The sequence below is a fragment of the Pleurodeles waltl genome, chromosome 12 (genome assembly GCF_031143425.1).
Source record: "Pleurodeles waltl isolate 20211129_DDA chromosome 12, aPleWal1.hap1.20221129, whole genome shotgun sequence".
In the NCBI taxonomy this organism is placed as follows: Eukaryota; Metazoa; Chordata; class Amphibia; order Caudata; family Salamandridae; genus Pleurodeles; species Pleurodeles waltl.
This window is the reverse complement of record NC_090451.1, coordinates 640,391,550-640,411,643: the sequence shown is the minus strand read 5'-3', so window position 1 is coordinate 640,411,643 and position 20,094 is coordinate 640,391,550. Positions and strand designations below refer to the sequence as shown.

The 20,094-nt window shown below is 46.7% G+C and overlaps 1 long non-coding RNA gene across 1 annotated transcript in view; it reads left to right on the top strand.

The window, feature by feature from the left end:
- LOC138268487 (uncharacterized) overlaps positions 1–19,683 on the top strand; it is a 38,449-nt gene extending 18,766 nt beyond the window's left edge. Inside the window, exon 7 of the long non-coding RNA XR_011200018.1 lies at positions 19,352–19,683. This is a non-coding gene — a long non-coding RNA (uncharacterized lncRNA). The remainder of the gene's footprint in view (positions 1–19,351) is intronic.
- Positions 19,684–20,094: the final 411 nt, after the last annotated feature.

Below are 20,094 nucleotides of genomic sequence, written 5' to 3'. Positions count from 1 at the left end.
TACGGGGTCACCACAACGTGACCTTTTGGGTTTTATGTCCTCCACACAGTGCTAAATACTCAGCTGTCTATGGCAGCCCTCTCCTGGCATATGGGGGGGGGTCACATAAAAGTCTGGCACACAGGCTACAGCTGATTGCGGCAAAGCTGAAACCTTGACAGGGAATCCTCACAGTAGGGCTCCTAAATGGACGTCGCTCCATTCAACGATTTTATGTGCCTCATAGGGCACTGATCTTGGCAAGCAGGCAGGGACTCATGGGGCGCATGGCTCCAAGGCAAGTGGTCCTGGTTTCCCTGGTCACAGGCAGAGCTTCTTCTCTCACAGCCAATCTGGCTGCTTGGCAGATGAAAAAGTTTAGGGTCTCAACCTCTCCTTATCATCCATTTACAGACACTAAAATGTAATTTATGTTCTGAGCCTTTCAAGTTTCATGTTTGTGTTCTGCTTCTTTTTAAGTGGGCACTTGTCCTTCTCATCTTCCTTCATGAAAGAGGTCTGCAACAGCAGGCACAACTCCAAAGCTGATTGTCCACCACGCAATTCATGTGAGTGACCAGAATTCACACCTGGATGTCAGCCACAGGGAAATGTGCATCAATAGGTTACTCCCACACCCCCAGCTCTACTGTGGCAGATTTAAATTAGGATGCTAAATGGCACATTTTAACTTGCCCCTGCAGATAGAGGAAGAAGGTAAATTGAAGTGACTTAATTATATGTAGGGCCATTGGAATTATGTGGCAGGAAAAGACCAAATTATGAGTCAGGGTTGACCAATTTATGTGGCAAGAAAAGTCCTGTTATGAATTTACACCGACAATAGTTCTAACTCAAGCAATTGCAAGACCTATTACATTGCAAATGCTTTTCTTTGTTTAGTATGGGTCAAAGTCTGATTAAGATACCTAAGTCTGGGGCCTCAAAATAGGACGGATGCCCACCACCCAGAATCATCCACACAAACCCCTGGCACAGTGATGTAGAATGATGGATGAGCAACTGCCTGGCTAGTTCTACCTCCTTTCGACTAGAAGTGGGCACATTGTCAAACTTGCTTGCTGAGATGTGCCAATGTCGTCGTCGTGTCCCCCCCCCCCCCTCCGCCCCCAAATCTCTGACCTTGTCTCTCTATTCTGCTCACTTTCATTGAGGTCTCTCCTGCAGAAGCCAGATGCAGTTACCACAGTACTGACCGTGGGATCACATTCTTGAATGCATAGTCTGTGCACTCTCCCTTGTGACAATGTGTTTAGAACTACTTTTAATGCTCATTCAGTTATTATAGTTATTAAAATGTCTGTCAATGCAGCATTTATCACACATTTCCCCAAAGGTCCCTTGATTGAAAATACACAAACCCATGTATACTTTCATTCATATTTAATTCAGTTTTTGATTGTATTGTCTAGAAATGCTTTCAAAACACAATTTCACACATTTTTTTAAAGGCTCTCCCCATTCCTTTCTCACTGTGCTTTAAGGACATCATTGCTATTACTTGTGACATATAGCTGTCAAAGTAGAATAGTTTAAAACACTATCAGATGTATTGAGTTCTTTATAACCTCGGTATATTGTATTTTTAAAGCTATTGTAGGGATAACCACATCGCTGTCCATTCCAAGACCACTTTTATGGTATACTTTTCCTTTCCTTTGTGGTAGGCCCCCAAAACATCTACTCCTGGCCTGCTGCTGCACCCGTCGCTCGAGGAGCAACTGACCTGTCCTGCCAGTGTTCGCAAATCGGCAAGAACTCCCTTAAAACAGAGGAGCTGCTGTCCTGCATCTACAGGCACCCCTTTAATGTGCCAGAAGAAGACTGTTTGGAGCCCAGTAGGTCAGCCCTACCACATCACCAAAGTCTTGAGATAATGCTCCCACCCGGAGGCTCCCTGCACCTATACCTGGGGTACTGGGCTCATTACAGCAGCCAAAGCTTGTTGGTGGTCCAATCTGGATCCTCCTAACAGCACCAAAGCTGACCTACCATCAAGGGACATTAGGATCCACCATGGCATTCATGAGTGCCCCCCTGAAGTGGTTCCTCTCTATGCCAGGTCACCCAGAGCAAGTCCCTGACCACTGCGACCTGAAACCACCTCTGCACTGGCTCCCCACAACCTGACTCTGGGGAAGACCATGGTGCCCTGTGACTTTCTGGAGCTGAGCCCATTCCTGGGTTTGGCCAGCCTGGACTTCCTGTAGCCTTTCTCTGCAGGCCCCTCTAACTGTGAATAACTCCAGCACCAGCCAAGGGACAACACTGCACCCGAACCCCACTAGCTGAGGAGTGGACCAACGGTGTCCCCACGTAACCCATTGTCGAGCTCCCCTGTGGGTTCCTTCAGACTGACTTTCGAGCCCAAGCTTACATTAACTTTGGAACCGGATAATTTCCTGTTGAAGTGAATGGGACACTGTAAAACACCTCTGCACCGGGATGCCCCAGAGCCTCCCGAGCTGACCTGTTGGTGTGGCCTTGGACCCTGCCCCATACTCACCTCAAGCTTTGGAGAACATTCCTGTAAATTGCTGCAAAGTGTTCGAATGCAGTACATGTTTTTTCCTCATAGGATAACATTACCACACTCAAAAATTGCACTGTCAACTTTTGAAAACTCCTAAAAGCTATATGTCGAAAAGAACACACCGGATTGCAGTGATCTTGGTGTCTGAATTGATATAAAAGCAAATTTTTATAAATTGGTGTCAGATGTCTTTGTGTGTGGCTCACTTACTGTATGTGTGCCCGTTACATGCTTAGGGTTACCCTCTGATATGCCTAACTGCTCCACCACACTACCATAAACAAGTGCATTTGGGGTGTCATTCGTGCCTCTGTGATACCTGTGGGGTTTTCTTGGACTCTGCTGCACATTGTACCTCATTTTGGTCCACTACATAAGAGACAGCTTCCTAATGTCTCACACCAAAACTTGTGCAAGCTCGGCCTTCATGTGTGAAGAGTGAGCTGGGGCAGATGAGAGTATTTTATCTTCCCCTGAAATATGTGAGGTCATCTTGGCAGCAAAGTGTTCATCAACAAAAACTGTATATGCCTGCCATTGGGCCAAGTTTGTGGCTTGGTGCACTGAAAAGCATGTTGATCCACTTTCTATACCCTTCTCTGAAACGTTGCTGTTTGCTTTGTCCCCAGCCCAGCAAGGATTTGCTCTGGGCACAGTTAAAGGGGGGTATCTTTCAGCCATCTCTGCTTTTCTGTATTTGGCAGACCAACCCTCCCTATTTAAGTTGCCTATTGTGACATGTTTTCTGAAAGGATTTCAGCATGTTTCCTCACAAGCATGACAATAATAAAAGCATATTAAAATAGTAAGCGAAGCAGCCTGGAAGTGAAAATATGGTGTATAGTCAGGAACCTACAAATGGTAGACTTTCTACTTAAGGGTTCTGGTCCTTATATGCCATGCTCATTTTAAGAACCTGGATAGTGCGAAGACGGTCAGTTCATTTATGTCATGTAAGTGGCACAATGTCTAACGCCCAAGTAGCAACAAATTAAAATTGTCCACTTGGAGGGTGGTGGATTGTACCTAGAACCACAGAACAAGAAATGAGCTGTTTCCAGAATCGCTGGATAGAAGGGATATTCTCCTGTTTCACCTTCACTCCTACTCTGTTTAGCAACAAACATATTTAAGACTAGCAAATCACATCTGAAACAAATATAAAAAGTTCTGGCTATGGGAGGAATGATCCTATCCATAAATATTTCAAATTTTGGTGAACACTTATGTGATGACTTAGCAATCATACCCTCCGAACGAGGTTCACAACACAATTTTGAAAAAAAATGTATCCCAGTAAATTCTATTACTCTGAGAAACGTTTATTCTTAAGTTTTCAGGTTCTTCCCAAAAGTCCTGTATGTGAAGTTCAGTGCAAACATTTTTGACAACCTTTAGCCAAGGCCTAGAGGTTTTTGCAAAATTCGGCTGGGGTTAATATAATTTTAAAAAAGGGCACTTATCTTACTGACGTGCCACAACATCCTTCTCGCTCTGGTGTAATCTTTCCTCGAAACTCCGGACCCAGGAAACTGCACTACCCAATCCTGCTCTCATGCTGCTAATGCATGAGAGAACTGTCAGGATTGGAGGGATCAGTCTCTCAGCATTCTTAAGAGCACTGGAGGCTGTGCTTTTTCTAACCCAGCTGTCTAAACACAGCTGGGTTAGAGAAGTTTAAAGTGCGCATGTCAGATTGGCCGTCGCAAGACTCCCTGCCAAAGGGACATGCGCACTTTAAACAAGTGCACAGCTCCCTGCTGCCACTCAGCAGCAATTGCCCCGCCCTGTCCTCCCACTCGGTTCAGGGCGGGTTGCTGAAAAATAAAAAAGTAATACATAAACTTTATTACCATTATATTTGTCAGCTGCTCTGGGACATTTTCCCAGTGGGGCGACGCCCCTCCGCTCTCATGTAGGAGCCGCTCTTACCGTCAGGACCAGGTGCTTTTCCCCGTTGAATCGAATGTAAGGGAACCTCAGTCACTTTCAGTGAAAATATGCATGCAAGACACTCCGTTTTTGGTGATTGAGGGCCCTGCATAATGGAATTATGCTCCATTCTATCTGGTGGAGCCAACAGGCAAATATCGCTTTCTTTGAAGCGATTGGCAAAATAAGCTACTCGTTGTTCAGTGGAAGAAATGCATCAGGTTGAGGTAGACTCGACCGGCTACCAAAAGCAATAGTTCAAATAAATTAGGAGTGCTGGACATGTAATATACAGTTTCATCTATAATGAGCATTTGTTTAAAAAAAACATAGAAGCATAAAATCAATCTAACGTCCTTAATTTCCATTAAAGTGAACCAAGGACCATTTAAGAACTGGAGAGAGCGTCACATCATGTCGTTGCTATTACACATTTGCAGAAGAAATGTGATGATATGACAAACCACAATTAGCATGGGTTTCAAAACAACTCAGCACTTGTTTTCTCATTTCCTTCAGGTCTACAGAGCCCAGCAACTGTTGTGAAACCGGTTTCTGCTCCTTGATGCAAACATTAACAGCTTTTTAGGGACCCGCAGCCAAACTCCCTTAATGTCCATCTGTATTATTTGGCCCAAACTGAAAAATAACAAAAGTTGTCTGTTTTACTTGTATACCGATTGCAAACCATTCCAGGTGACATATGGTATATTCGAATTACAAATTGTGTGAAGATCATAATTGACTAATACATCTAATACTAATGTTGCATCCATTCTTCTATTTCATATTGACATTTTATGGTTATATACATATCCTATTGCATCTAATTAAACACGATTTATTTGTACAATTATGTACGTTGTCTCAGATGGCTAATCTCCTGGGTTAATTATGCTTGTTAGAGGGCATTCTGTTCTAGAAGGGTTTGCTATTAGACCCCTATATGATGCCCCCTCTAGGTTTTTATGACTTAACAAGTTGTTTGTGGTAGGGTCCTTTTTACTTGTTGGCTGACTTTGGCATGGCCCTGAAATGTATTTGGGCAGCACTTTTTCATGTTTATTTTGAAGGTGTGGCTTGAGAGGGGATAGTCTGATCTGATGTGCATCCATGTCTGTTGAACTCAGTGATTTTAAGTGTGAGATTTGGTTGCTTCTGAGGTCAGTCTGCCCCTCAGGGTCATGGGTATTATCCCAGGTATTGCAGTGGTGACTCACCTATATAAGCATCTGGACTTTGCCTTTCTGCTCATTTTAGGTCGAGCATGCAAGAGCTCTGGCCTGTTGTAATCTATCTGTGGGCTTTTAACCACGCTCACTGCACGCACATCACTTGTTCATGGGCTTGCCTTTCAAAAATCCTTTATCTTTAGTAAATACTTTACATTTGTCCTCCCTTGGGGCGTTTTTGTTTCCGCCTTGCAGACTGCCCATTACATGGATAATTGCATGTTTGCCGATACGCATGACTGCGAGCGAACTTCTTTTTCCTTTTGTGTTTCTCCTTCGTGCTCATGGCGGCCGTGGTGCTTTGAATCAGCTCGCTTATGTCGACTGTTTTACTTTTCAATTTATGTGGCAACAAAAGTCCAGTTAGGAATCTACAACACTAATAGCTCTAACTCCAGCAAACATGAGACCCATTACATAGCAAATGCTTGTTTTTATTATTCCAATAGTAAATTATAGCTGATTATTCATTATTGGTATAGTAAAACAAATGTTGACCTTCTCTGCAGGTAAGGGTCAAGCAGTAGCCTGAGACATTGAGCCTGTCTAGAGGTGCCTGTACCAGCCTTCAGCCAGCTTGACCATGGCTGGTGAAATTCCACCTCTGTTCCCAAAGCCTAGCAGACCAACGTGCTTCCTCATTTATAATACACTGAAGCGTCACCTTTAACAGGGACCCCAGGTACTTCAGTGCCCGAGTGTTATTCAATCAGGCTATCATCGCATCCTCTCAGTGCCGTCCCGTGTGGGGTGGGCTCAGGAGTCTCACTGACACAAACCCACCCTGTGACGAGTTGGGAGGGGGATCTGTGAAAGAGCAAGAGGCTTCGAGCTTGGGCCTGCTCAGTGGATGAGCTTGGTGTATGCACAGCTCAGGCTTCAGCCAACACTTTGCTGCTTTAGTGCTAAAGCCTGATGCGAGCTGTGCTGCTGCCCGGAGAGCCGACGCAGAACAGCACAGACAGCGGAAGAAGAAAAAATAAGAATTACATGTGTGCGTGCATGGGGGTCAGGCAGAGTACATGTGTGCTTATAATTGTGTGTGTGGAAGAGCATGTTAGCACGTGTGAGTCAAAGTGAATGAGAGCATGTGACGGTTAATTTAGGGAGAGTAAGTGACAGTGAGTGTGACAAGGTAAGAGTGAGTGTGACAAGAATGAGTAAATTAATATCAGCATAAGGGATCAGGAGTGTATTTGAGAAAGATTGTGCGCAAGTATAGGTGATCGAGTGAGAGTGAATGAGGTGTGGTGTTATTGAGAGTGAGTGAAAGCAAGTGTGAATTAGACTGACAGACTAATGTTTGGGAATGAGGGTGAATCAGAACGAGAGTGGGTAAGTGTGTGTATATAATTGTGTTATGCATAGCATTCTGCCTGCCTTGCCATTCTTGTGATGATTTGTGGCTTTTAAAGCCACTCGTGCAAAATGCTGGCGCCAGGAAAACTGAAGGCAATTTTTGGCATAGGTAGCTCCCAGGGCAAAATGCTGACCCTGTCCCAATGGAGGTAATTGACATAAAGTAAGGCACCCACTGCACAATTTTTAAAAATGGTGTTAACTCATTTAATAAATAGCTCAGTCTAGCTCTCAGCTTTTGAACACATTTATGTGAAAATTATGCTTTACATGGCACTTTTTGGTCCACTTTTTTCAGTATTTTCTCAGGGTCTGACTGCCCCAACTCATGCCCCCCTGAAGGTATTTCGGCTTGCTCAATTCACTCGCTGAAAATCAAACAAATGTTATGCCTACCACTTTTAATGATCTCTAGCCGCTACTGATTCAGGGGGTGCTGTGGTGTAAGATTGTGTAGAATGTGCAGGCCTTTTTATGATTGTAGCAAGTGTTAAAAGGATGCCAGGCTTAGTGCCTGAGGGCAGGGGAATTGTGGTCTTTGGTGTGGATGATTAGTTGTGCTGCTTGGTTTAACTCTGTCCTCAGAGTTAGTTTGGAGTTGGTAAGTGCAGGGAGCATCACAATTCCATATTGTTTGGAACAGAAGCCCATCTGTTAGAAATGGGATCCCTAGTTGGTAGTCGGTTTGCACCCTGTCCATGTAGGTGTAGGAGGCTGGCCTGGTTTGTAAAGTGGGTATCTACACCTTATACCAGGTCCAGTTATCTCTTATTAGTGAAATGGAATAGTGTTCTAGCAGCTTTGGCTGATAGAGGTAGCTGTAGCAGAGCTGCTTAGGCTGAACTAGGAGACATGCAAAGCTCCTGCAATAGCACTACTGTTACACAGTACTTATACACAAGTAAAGACAATACTCAGTGTTACCAAAAATAAAGGTAGTTTATTTTAGTGACACAAGGCCAAAAATATCTTAGAGGCAGCAAGTATTATACATAATATATACACTTGACACCAAAATAAGGTAAGTAATCAGACATAGGATAGTGTAAACAATAGGAAATGCTATAGAATGCAATAGGGGAAAATAGGTCTTGGGGCAACACAAACCATATACTAAGAAAGTGGAATGGAAATCACAAATTCCCCCCTAGACAAGTGTAATGTGTAGAGAATCGCCGGGAGAGCAGTAAAACCACAAAGGTGAGTAAAATACCTCACCCCAGAGCCCAGGAAAGTAGGAGTAAAGTACTGCAAGTTTCCTTAGGACAAACTACAAGTCGTGATTAGAGTTACTGCAAGAACCAAGCAAGTATGCAAGTAACAAATGGTGGATTCCTGGACCTGAAGACCTGTAAACAGAGGAGACCAATTCCAGAAGTCGCAGAAGATTCCAGGAAGGACAGGAGCCTCTGCCAACCTAGAAGGTGGTGCAAACGAGGAGTCTTCGGTTGGAAGAAGAATGCAGAAGAGCACCAAGGAACGGGTTCCTGCGTGATGTAATGGATTTCACACGTGTAGATGTTGGATGCAGGTGAGTTTCAGCACTGGATTCGTCCAACAAGCCTTGGTTCAAGCAATGTTGCGGATTGCGTCAAAGTGGCGGTGCCTGAACCCAGGAGGGACCTGGGGCCTCAACTTGGACTTGAGGGAGCCCACAGATGACCAGGCAGCACCCACAGAGGTCCCAGGACACGGGGACAAGGAAGGTGCAAATTGCAGTTGTTGCAGCACTACAAAAGAAGGCCCCACGCCACCGAAGAACAAATCAGCAAGTTGAGCATCGCAGGATAGAGTGCTGGGGACCTGGGCCAGGCTGTGCACGAAAGATTCTTGCAAATAGTGCACAAAGGCCTCAGGAGGTGAAGATGACGTGGTGCACAGGGGTACTGTCGCAAAGGGGGGAAGGCAGGCTATTACCTCTTCCAAATTTGGACAGCAGGACCTTAGGACAGTCTGTGTCAAAGGGGTCCACCACCTGTGTTCCAACGAACACGCTCGTCGCCAGGAGAGGGGTCCAAAAGAACAGGACGTCGTCTTAGAAGGTGCCTGCGTGACCAGGGGAGTGACTCCATCACCCCACAGTAGATTTCTTCAGTCCTTCTGGTGCAGGGTGAAGACAGGGAGTCCTCAGAGCGTGCACACCATGGAAACTATTGGAGTTGCTAGCTGAAGTTGCAAAATCGAAGTAGCCCTTCTGGAAACTTTGTTGCAGTTACAGCAGTTTCTGGAGCAGTCTGAGGTCGATCTGAGGTCAGAGGATAAAGTAGTAGTTGCAAAGGATTCCTGAAGGAAACTTGCAAGCAGAATCTGAAGAGAAACCCACAGGAGAAACCATCAATAGTCCTGAGAGGGGGATTGGCTACCTTATCAGGTATGGACCTATCAGGAGGGGTCACTGACATCACCTGCTGGCACTGGCCACTCAGAGGCCTCCAGAGTGTCTCCACACCTTAGAAAACAAGGTGGCTGAAGTCTGGGACACACTGGAGGAGCTCTGGGCACCACCCCTGGGGTGGTGATGAACAGGGGAGTGGTCACTCCCCTTTCCTTTGTCCAGTTTCAAACCAGAGCAGGGATTGGGGGTCCCTGTACCGGTGTAGACTTTCTTTTGCAAGGAAGGCACCATCTGTGCCCTTCAAAGCATTTCCAGAGGCTGGGGGAGGCTACCCCTCCCAAGCCTGTAACACCTATTTCCAAATGGAGAGGTTGTAACACCCTCCTCCCAAAGGAAATGCGTTGTTCTGCCTTCCTGTGACTGAGCTGCTCAGACCCCAGGAGGGCAGAACCCTGGTCTGTGAGGTGGCAGCTGTAGCTGCAGTGCAAGCCTCAGAGAGCTAGTTTGGCAGTTCTGGGGGCCCATGGTTGAGCCCCCAGGATGCATGGGATTGGCTCACCAATACCAGATTTGGAATGGGGGGACGATTCCATGATCTTAGACACCTTACATGGCCATATTCGGGAGTTACCATTGTGAAGCCACATATAGGTATTGACCAATATGTAGTGCACGCATGTAACGGCATCCCCGCACTCACAAAGTCCGGGGAATTGGCCCTGGACTGCGTGGGGGCACCTTGGCTAGTGCCCTCACACTTAGTAACTCTGCACCTAGCCTTCAGTAAATGAGAAGGTTAGACGTATAGGTGACTTATAAGTTACTTAAGTACAGTGAAAATGGCTGTGAAATAGTGTGTGCACTATTTCACGCACGCTGCAATGGCAGTCCTGTGAAAGGGTTTGTCTGAGCTCCTTATGGGTGGCAAAAGAAATGCTGCAGCCCGTAAGCATCACCTGGAACCCCAATGCCCTAGGTACCATATACTAGGGACTTATAAAGGGGGTGGGGGTCCAGTGTGCCAATTGGAATTGGTAAATGAAGTCACTAGCCTATAGTGACAAATTTAGAAGCAGAGAGAGCATAAGCACTGAGGTTCTGGTTGGCAGAGCCTCAGTGACACAGTTAAGCACTACTGACAACACACACATTAGGCCACAAACTATGAGCACTAGGATCCTGGCTAGCAGGATCCTAGTGGGACAGGCAAAACACACTGACATTTAGGGTTTTCACTTTGAGCACTGGGGTCTTGTTTAGCAGGATCCCAGTGACACAGTAAAAACACACTTACACACACTCACAAACAGGCCAAAAGTGGAGGTAACCATGCTAAAAAGAGGCTACTTTCTCACAGTAGGGACCCTCACTCTAGTCAGGATAAGGGAGCTACCTGCTTAGTTAACCCCTGCTTTCCCCCTTGGTAGCTTGGCATGAGCAGTCAGGCTAATCTCAGAAGCAATGTGTAAAGCATTTGCACATAACACACAGTAACACAGTGAAAACATTACAAAAGGTCACCACACCAGTTAAAAAAAAAAAAAAAATAGCCAATAGTTATCTTTATAAAACAATACCAAATATGATAAAAATTCACCATACAGTAATATATGTATTAATTGTGCAAGAATTACTCAAAATTACAGTTCCTTTAAGTTGATAGCCCCAGGTGGAGCTATCACGGCATCAGAATCAACAAAACCAACAGTTCAGGCCAGCCGCGGCATCGCAGGGCAGCTATGGTGTCGGGAAGACCTGCAGAAAGTAACTTTGGAATTGCAGGGGGTCTTGAGCCTCACGGTGAGCTCCAGAAAGCGGCCTCGCTGGCGTCGGTTCCGGAGTCGGTGCAGGAGTTGTCGGGCCCTTGAAGTCACACGTCTTGCTGATCAAACTTCGGGCTGATGAAGTCAGGAGCACTGGCGTGGATGGCGTTGGGGTATCAGGGCTGTGGTGCGAAGCAGGACGATGCGACATGGGGTGCCCACAGGTCACAGTGCAAGCAGCGGCTCGGTGGCGGCTTCGCTGAGACCAGGGCTGCGGTGTGACGTGTGATGTCACCAGGTCACGGTGCAGGCAGTATCATCGTTGTTGCTGAAGCAATGTTGTTGGTAGGCCCAAACCAGCGGTGAGGGATGGGGAGGGTGCTTCGTGACCCTCATGAGCGGTGTCCACAAGCCACGGTGCAGGCAGGGTGCCTGGTGACGACACTGAAGTTGATGATGCTGGCGTCGGTGGACCAGGGCTGCAAGACATAAAGTTGGTACCCTGGTCAGTTACTACCTCCTTGGGGAAACCCACGCGGGTAAAGATCCCCATCAGTGCCTGGGCCACAACGGGTACTGTCCTCAGAGGGCTAGCTTTCAGGTACAGGGTGGCATGACCCACTTAGACCAGGATGAACCTGTTGCCTAGGGCTAACTTGAGGTCCAGAGGCCCCACTATGTTGATGCCCACCCGCTCAAAAGGGGTGCTCACGACAGGAAAAGGGTTGGAGGGGGGCTTTACATTTCCCTCCACTTTTGCCACTTGCTTGGAAAGTCTGGCAGGATCTACAGAACACATCTGAATGCACAGAGGCACATTACGAGCCAAACCCAGTAGGAAGGCTCTGAATCGCTGGGGTACCACCAGCACACAGGCTGCCCCATGCTCAACAGCCTTAGGCTTGCTATGAAGGAGATCTTTCTCTGGCCTGATGCCTAGGACCCATGGGAGTAGGGCACACCTTCTGTTCTGCGTAGAACTCCTTCCTGGTTGGACCCCCTTCTTGCTGCCAGTGGTTCAGCTCAGGTAGTTCTCCTGGTTCGGCCACTTGTTCCCCTGTAGGTGCCGGGGCAGCCCCCTCGAGGTCAGCCTCCTTCCGGACCATGGAAACTTCTATGGCGGGTTTCCTGTGCCCCTTGCCCTTTCTTTGGGCAGTCACCTGGGCCACTGTTTTAGGCTCCAGGTCTGTCTGATCTACCTGTCTGGCTGCCTTAGACCGAGTGGTCATGCATGCTGACTCTGGCAACACCAACATCCCCAAGTGTGACCTGAGCTCCACCTCCTTCCAGGCGGAAGTCTTCTGGTCAATGCCCAGCAGACAGTCTACTTGCATGGTGGGACTCACAGCTACCCTCACGGAACCGGAGGCCCCTCCCCACTCAAAGGAAACCTGCACCACCTTACATTGGCGTTCTGAGTTGTCCACTGCAACTACTTGGTGTGGAATGCACCAGGGACTATTTGCTCTTCAGACACCAGGTGACACTGGACAGTGGTCACACTGGCCCCAGTATCTCTGAGAGCCTCTACCCTCTGTCCATTAATGGTCACCCACTGGCTATATTTCTTTGCGTTATCAGGCTTTAGGTTTCTCTGGACCATCTCACTGTCCCCTAGTGAGACAAAGGTCATATCTGTGAGATCCCCATGCCCACATGGAACCAACACCTCCCCAAGCGCTACACTGGGCAACCCCTTGGTCTGCCCTGCGCTGGGTGGCGGTGTCCAATTGGGACATTTGTGTTCGCCCTTCATGGGACCCTCCTGGTCACATGCAAAGCACTTACGGTGCCCTGCCTCTGTAGGAGTTCCTGAAGAGGCCCATGGTTCCTTCTCTCCTTGGGTGGGATTTCTTACCCAGGTTACTAGATTGGTGCCCTTTGGAAGACTCCTTTGTTTACCCTTGTCCCAGCCACTCTGCTGCTCGGAACCCTGCCGACCATTGGCAGAATCTCCCCATATACCTTTTTGTGGACTCTGGTATTCACCCAGCTGTCCGCCTCCATAAAAAGCTTCCTAGGGTCAGTCAGTTTACTATCAGTCAGGTGCTGGTACAGCTCTGCAAAACACAGACTAGACAAGTGCTCCCACGCAATTAAGTTGTACAGCCCCCTGAAAATCTGTCATATTACCACCCTTCACCCAACCATCCAGTGCTCAGCAGAAGGAATCTACACATTCTCACCATGTCTGGGACTCAGTTTTCTTACTCTGCCTAAATTGATTCCTGTACTTGTCAGGAGTGAGACCATACTGAGTGAGAAGGGCCTCCTTCATGTCAGTGTAGGTGAGGTTGTACCCCTTACCCAAAGCTAGCAGTGTCCTTCCCCTCCTCTGTGAAGTGGTTCCACAATCCTGCCCCTCAATTCTTCTCATGGACCCCATTTTTGTGGATAGATACCTCATAGCCCTGAAACTACCTCTGTATGTCGTCTCCCTTCTTGTACTCTTTCCCTACATTTTTAGGAATGTGCACAGTTCTGTCTAACTGCACTGAGGAATTGCTGCCACCATCCTGGCTGGACCTGATCCTCGCATCCAGCTGCTTTATTCTGAGCTCATAGCCCAAAAGCATCTTTTTCTCCTCCATGGCTCACTGCTCCCTCTGAGCTTCCATTTTCAATCTCTCCAACTCAGTCAGGTGCCTCCTGGCTTCTCTTCTGTCCTCCAGCTCCTTCGGAGTAAGGCCTTTTGAGCCACCATTACTGCTTGACCCAGGGGGTACATCCCCTCCCTTGCAGCTCCTGCACCCTCAGCACATCTTCTCCACAATTTGTGTGCGCAGATTGCCCATTTGGATCCTCAGACTGCCCACTGGTAGTTCTGGCTGCTACCCAGGCCCTCTGCGCCTACTGTAGCTCCTCCTGTTTGGTGAGGTCTCTGACCTGAACTTTGAGGTTCTTACAAACTGTTTTCAGTTCCTTTACGGTACAGGTTTCCAACCTATCCTCCTCAAAAAACAAATCCTGGGATGCAACTGAAGATGCTCTTGATTGAGACATAATGTCGTTGGAGATCACTTGAACTCGAGATCAAAAATAGGTCAAAGAGAAAAGAAAATCAAAAACAGAAATCTGTATGTGGCACGTAGTGGTCTGCGATATGGTAGTAATGTACACCAATCACTGTGGGTCAAGTGCAAATGCAAGTCCTATCCCATAGCTGCTACCAATGTTAAAAAAGGTGTCTCTAGTTGGCAGTCGGTTTGCACCCTGTACAAGTAGGGACCCTCACTCTAGTCAGCATAAGGGAGATACCTGCTCAGATAACCCCTCATCACCCCCTTGGTAGCTTGGCACGAGCAGTCAGGCTTATCTCAGAAGCAATGTGTAAAGCATTTGCCCATAACACGCAGTAACGCAGTGAAAACACTACAAAAGGACACCACACCAGTTTTAGAAAAAGAGACAATATTTATCTATATAAAACAAGACCAAATACGATAAAAATCCACCATACAGTAATAAATATATGAATTCTGCAAGATTTACTCAAAATTACAGTTCCTTGAAGCTGGTAGCTCAACCTGAGGCTATCACGGCGCCGTGATCAACAAAACCAACAGTTCAGGCTAGCCGTGGCATCGCAGGCCAGCTACGGTGTTGGGAAGACCCGCAAACAGTACCTTTGGAATTGCAAGGCGGCGTGATCCTCGCGGCGAGCTCCGGAGAGTGGCATCGGTTCCGGAGTCGGTGCGGGAGTCGTTGGACCCTTGAAGTCGCACACCTTGTGTATCGAACTCTGGGCTGATGAAGTCAGGAGTGCTGGCGTGGATGCATCGGGCTGTGGTGCGGGACGATGTGATGTGCGGTGCCCACAGGTCACGGTGCAGGCAGCAGCTTGGTGATGGCATCCAGCGGCGTCAGTGAGACCAGGGCTGTGGTGTGAAGCGGGGAAGTGTGACGTGCAGTGTCACACGGTCACGATGCAGGCAGCGGCAGCCTCGTTGCTGAAGCACTGTCGTCGGTAGGCCCAAGGCATCTGTACAGGATGGTGCTTTGTGACCCTCACAAGCGGTGTTCGCAGGCCACGGTGCAGGCCGGGTGCCTGGTGATGACACTGGAGATGATGATAGCATTGGTGGACCGGGGCTGCATTGCCGAACGGGGGACGGTGCTTCGTTTACCTTATGAGTGGTGTCCACAGGCCATGGTACAGGCAGCAGCACCGGTGTCAGCAGGAGCAGTGGCGTCGGAGATGTCCAGGCTGCAGTGTGAGCAAAGCGATCCTGGAGTGCGGGGCCCACAGGTTGTGGTCAGAGCAGCGGCTCGGTGAAGTTGTCTGATGACGGTATTGGTGAGACCAGGGTCGTGGTGTGAAGCAGGACAGTGCGGCTTTGTGCGGCATCGGCAGGTCACGGTGCAGGCCAGCAGCGTCATTGGCATCAGAGTGGTTTCTCCTCTTGAACAGCACCAAACCCACAGTTCCCAGTGCTGCAGGTCAATGAAACGGAAGTCTTTGGTGTCCCTGAGACTTCCAACAGGAGGCAAACTACACTCCAAACCCTTGGAGAACTCTCTCAACCAGGACATACAGCAAAGTTCACCCTTTGCACTCTTTTCAGGCAGAAGCAGCAACTGTAGGCCAGTCCAGCAAAGCAACACAGCAAAGCGACAGTACTCCGCCTCCAGCTCTTCAGCTCTTCTCGTGGGCAGAGGTTCCTCTTGATTCCAGAAAGATTCTGAAAGTTTGGGGTCTTCTTCTTATACCCCTTTCTGCCTTTGAAGTTGGCAAACTTCAAAGCAAAGTCTCAAGTGTTTGCAATATCCTTCCTTGTGCAAGCCAGGCCCCAGACACACACCAGGGGGTTGGAGACAGCATTGTGTGAGGGCAGGCACAGTCCTTTCAGGTGTAAGCGACCACTCCGCCCTCCACTCTAGCTCAAATGGCCCATCAGGATATGCAGCCTACACCCCAGACAACTTTGTGTCACTATCTAGACACGAACTGCACACACGGACACTGCAGTGACAGGGCTGAGCCATATTTACAGGGCTCCCTACGTGGGTGGCACAATCAGTGCTGCAGGCCCACTAGTAACATTTGATTTACAGGCCCTTGACACCTCTGATGCACTTTACCAGGGACTTACCAGTAAATCAAATATGCCAATTATGGATCACCCAATCAACAGTACAATTTACCTAGGGAGCAATTGTACTTTAGCACGGATCAGCAGTGGTAAAGTGCACAGAGACAATAAACCAGCAAAAACAGAGTCCAGTAAACTGTAAAAACAAGAGGTCAGAATGCAAAAAAAAAAGGGGAGACACGCCAAAAAGCTGACAGACCTAACACCATCCATTTGTATGTTCTTCTCTTTCCCCTGAAAGTGCATCATGAACAGGATGTAGGCTTATTGAATCAGCCCTGGGAGACCATTGGCACTGGGGTGTTGGTCAATTCCTAGCTTAGTTGTGTGCATGTATATGTGCGGGGATGTCAGGGCTTAAAACTGGCAATTTGCTGATACTGCTTCTTGTTCTTGGTTGTTCATCTTCTACAGTTTCCTTCACACACTCTCAAAGAGGATCGTAGCTCTTAGCTTTCCTTGACACCTTAGGCCACATCACAACCTACCCCATGGGGGCCTAGGTTAAGCGCTGGGCACTACAGCTTACCCAGTGAACCCTGGAAAATGTAGAGGGCAGGGTGGAGTTTACTGCCTTGAACCTGATTTCCTTTTCCTACAACATGACCCAAATTCCCAGGGACTTGATGGGGTGTACAGCTCATACTCTTCCAGCATTATATATCTTCCTTAATTTCTAGACTCTGCAAGTAAATAGATGTATTAGTAAGGAGGGGCATGACTCACACTTTGGGACAAACATTTGCTGACACACAAACCATAAATGAGATACATGTAGGATCAAGTACTGTATCAGTGCTGTGGATCCGGTTCCCTGCATTGGGATAACCAAAGCTGTGTCGCTCTCTCTTTCTGACACAAAATAGACTGCCTTCAGGCATCCATCCATTCTATTTGTAAAACATCTATTTTATTGCATCTTAAGATAAGCACCAAAACCAGTCTTAGATCTGCTGCTGGTTGAAAGTCAGAAGTTGATGTCAGCCCTGTGATTTTGACACTGGATGAGCTTCTGCAGGAAACTGGTTGACATTTGGGTCCTACAAAAATTGATTTTCACTGAAAAACCAAAAGTTACAGGGACTTTATAGTTAGGTTCTGTATTTACACACACAAAACCATAGAAATTGAGCTGTTATAGTTGTTTGAAGTAATATAACTCATGCCCCACCATGCACAGTTTTCTCATCAAAACGTTTTATGCAAATGTTGCATTGATAATATCAATGATGCCGTAGAAGTCATCAATGATGTAATGTGTGGGGTAATTAGCTGTGCATGGCTAGGGCACGAGCCTTCTGCCAAATTTAGTGTAATTCCGTCCAGTGGTTCGGACTGTAGTCCTGTTTAAAATCTCTATGGGAAATTGCATGGGGGAAACATGTTTTAGGACCCTACTCCCTTTTTTTTCCCAGCTCCCACTTGACAAATCACCCGAAACATTCAAGACAGCAACTGAAGTAAATGACGTACTAGTTTTGAAAAATTTGTGAAGATTCGTCAAACGGCGTTAAAGTTTTTGGCAAAATAAAAAATGCTTTTCCTATGGAAACTAGCTCCTAACTTTACCTACTAGCGACAGCCAGTAGGTGTGTGTGTATATATATAAATATATATCTCAACGTATGACAAGGAGACAAGCCTGGTAGATAAATGCTAAGGCCGAGTTGTACAGATATCAATAAGAAAACGCAACACATTGTGTAGCGACAGTGAAAGATAAAGGCTTTATATATAGCATTGACTTTTCATTGTCTCTACACAACATGATGTTGAGCTTTCTTATTGATATCTGTGCAGCTTGGCCTAAGTGCCTTATATATTTTACTAGTTAACATATAATACAAAATTGCTATGGGTCTTGTTCATGGCCTAGTAGTGTACCAGTCCACAGTATTAACCCACTTATCACCAACTGAACAGGCATGGATCTTCCACATGCCGCTGACCAATGGAAGATTTTAATTTGGTGCATGACTCCTGGTCTCAAAAAGCTACACACCTCGACCACGTCTCGACATATCAGAAATGACAATGAGATATGGGATGATATTAGCAAAGTACATCGCTCCACCTTTTCTCTCTTTAGTCTATGCTTGCACAGGTCCATATACTTTAAACAAACTATTGCAGTGCAGTAACCAACTAAGTAGACTATGAACATAATAAATACCATAGAGTGATCTACAGAGCTGCTGAAACCTGCCAGCTTAATGAAAACCATAAACTGTGTGCCTGACTCTCATACTTCTTCATCCTTCACACTGCTACAGTGCTCTGCCCCATAAAACAATAACTGCACCTCGGTGGTCATCACGCACATTAAAACACCTCCCACAAAGGATCAAAAGAAGGATGAAATCCTTCCACCCATACACCTTACACGGTGTAGTGTGAGTGGCGTAACAAAGGCCCACACAGCGCCCGTGGTGCGGTGCTCCCCCCCCACCCAGCACAGTACACTGTGCACAGTCGGCAAGCCCCTGACTGGGCCCTGGGGTGAGAGGGTCCCCTCCAGGGACTTCGCAGGTGGGCCCTGTCAACTTTCGTCATGCCACTGTGTAGTGTGCCATCTTTGTAGGCAAGTGCTTCAGCACCCCATATTGGGGAAGTAAGGGCTCTATTAATGTTTCAATACAGTATAATATAAGGCTTGTTGCATCAATCACGTCATACACTAAGGGCCTGTTTACGAGTGGGTCGTTCTATTCTGACCTCTATGCCCCCGGGTCAGATTTACGAGTTGAGTATTATTTAATAATTATCGGATGTGTTAAATATCTCAACCTTTGTTAAATTTTGGAAGGTTAATCCTAGAGCAATCACCAGTATTATGCAGATTTTGGTACATTAAGCACCAAAATCCACGTTATTCTCCTGAAACTCTATATAGGTGCTATCTATCACAGCCGATCAATGATGTGCCCTGAGGCATCATGATTTATCAGTGCAATACATAGCACCTACACTCGTAATCAGGCCCTGTTGCTTTCTCACATCTATCTGCCGTGGAAATAATTCCATCCTCATGAAAGATTTAAAAATGTATATTTTTATTTCACTAAAACAAATTTAAAGATTGCTTCACCCATTTTGATTCACAGGCGCCTGGTACTTTGACGTTTTCCCACCGCTGATATCCTATCGTGTGAATGCCATACTTGTGAGGTAATATTTCAGTTTTCAAGGGAGCTTGTTATTTCTGTCAAATAGCTCAAGCATTGGGGTTACAAAGTTCCACCCACCTAGGCATGAGCGATATAAAAATATATTTCAAAATTATACAAATGATCCTCAAATTCTGGGAAACTCGGCACTGCCAAGCACCAGTGCAGTGAGAGGCGTGCTCTGTAATGCGATAGCAAGATATTAATGTTGAAGCATTTGGGAATGTTTATTTTTTAAATATACTTCAAACAGTGCTGTATGGCCTAGGCTTTAAAGCAGCAGCCTGGTACCAAACGCAAGTAACAAACCTTCTGTTATAGTTGGGAGTGGGATGTTTGCCTCAAAATGGCGCCACTGTCACGGGTGACACCTTGAAACCCTAGTCTTATGCAGCATCCTTTGCATTGTTTTGCACACTTTTATTGTCAATGTAATGTGTGCATGTGATGAAAAGTGCTCGGACACCCTACATTGGGATGAGAAGCGCCATCAGTGCTATTTAAGTTATTATTCATGTGAATAATCGTACAGACTGAAACAGCTGACAGTGCATGCATATGTCTTATATACAGGGATTGAAGAAAGTCAAAAGCTTGCCTCCAAATCACAGTTTCTCCTAAATACTTGTGAATTGATAACAAGGTGTGTACCTGTGTTTCCCCTCCATTGCATTGGGGTC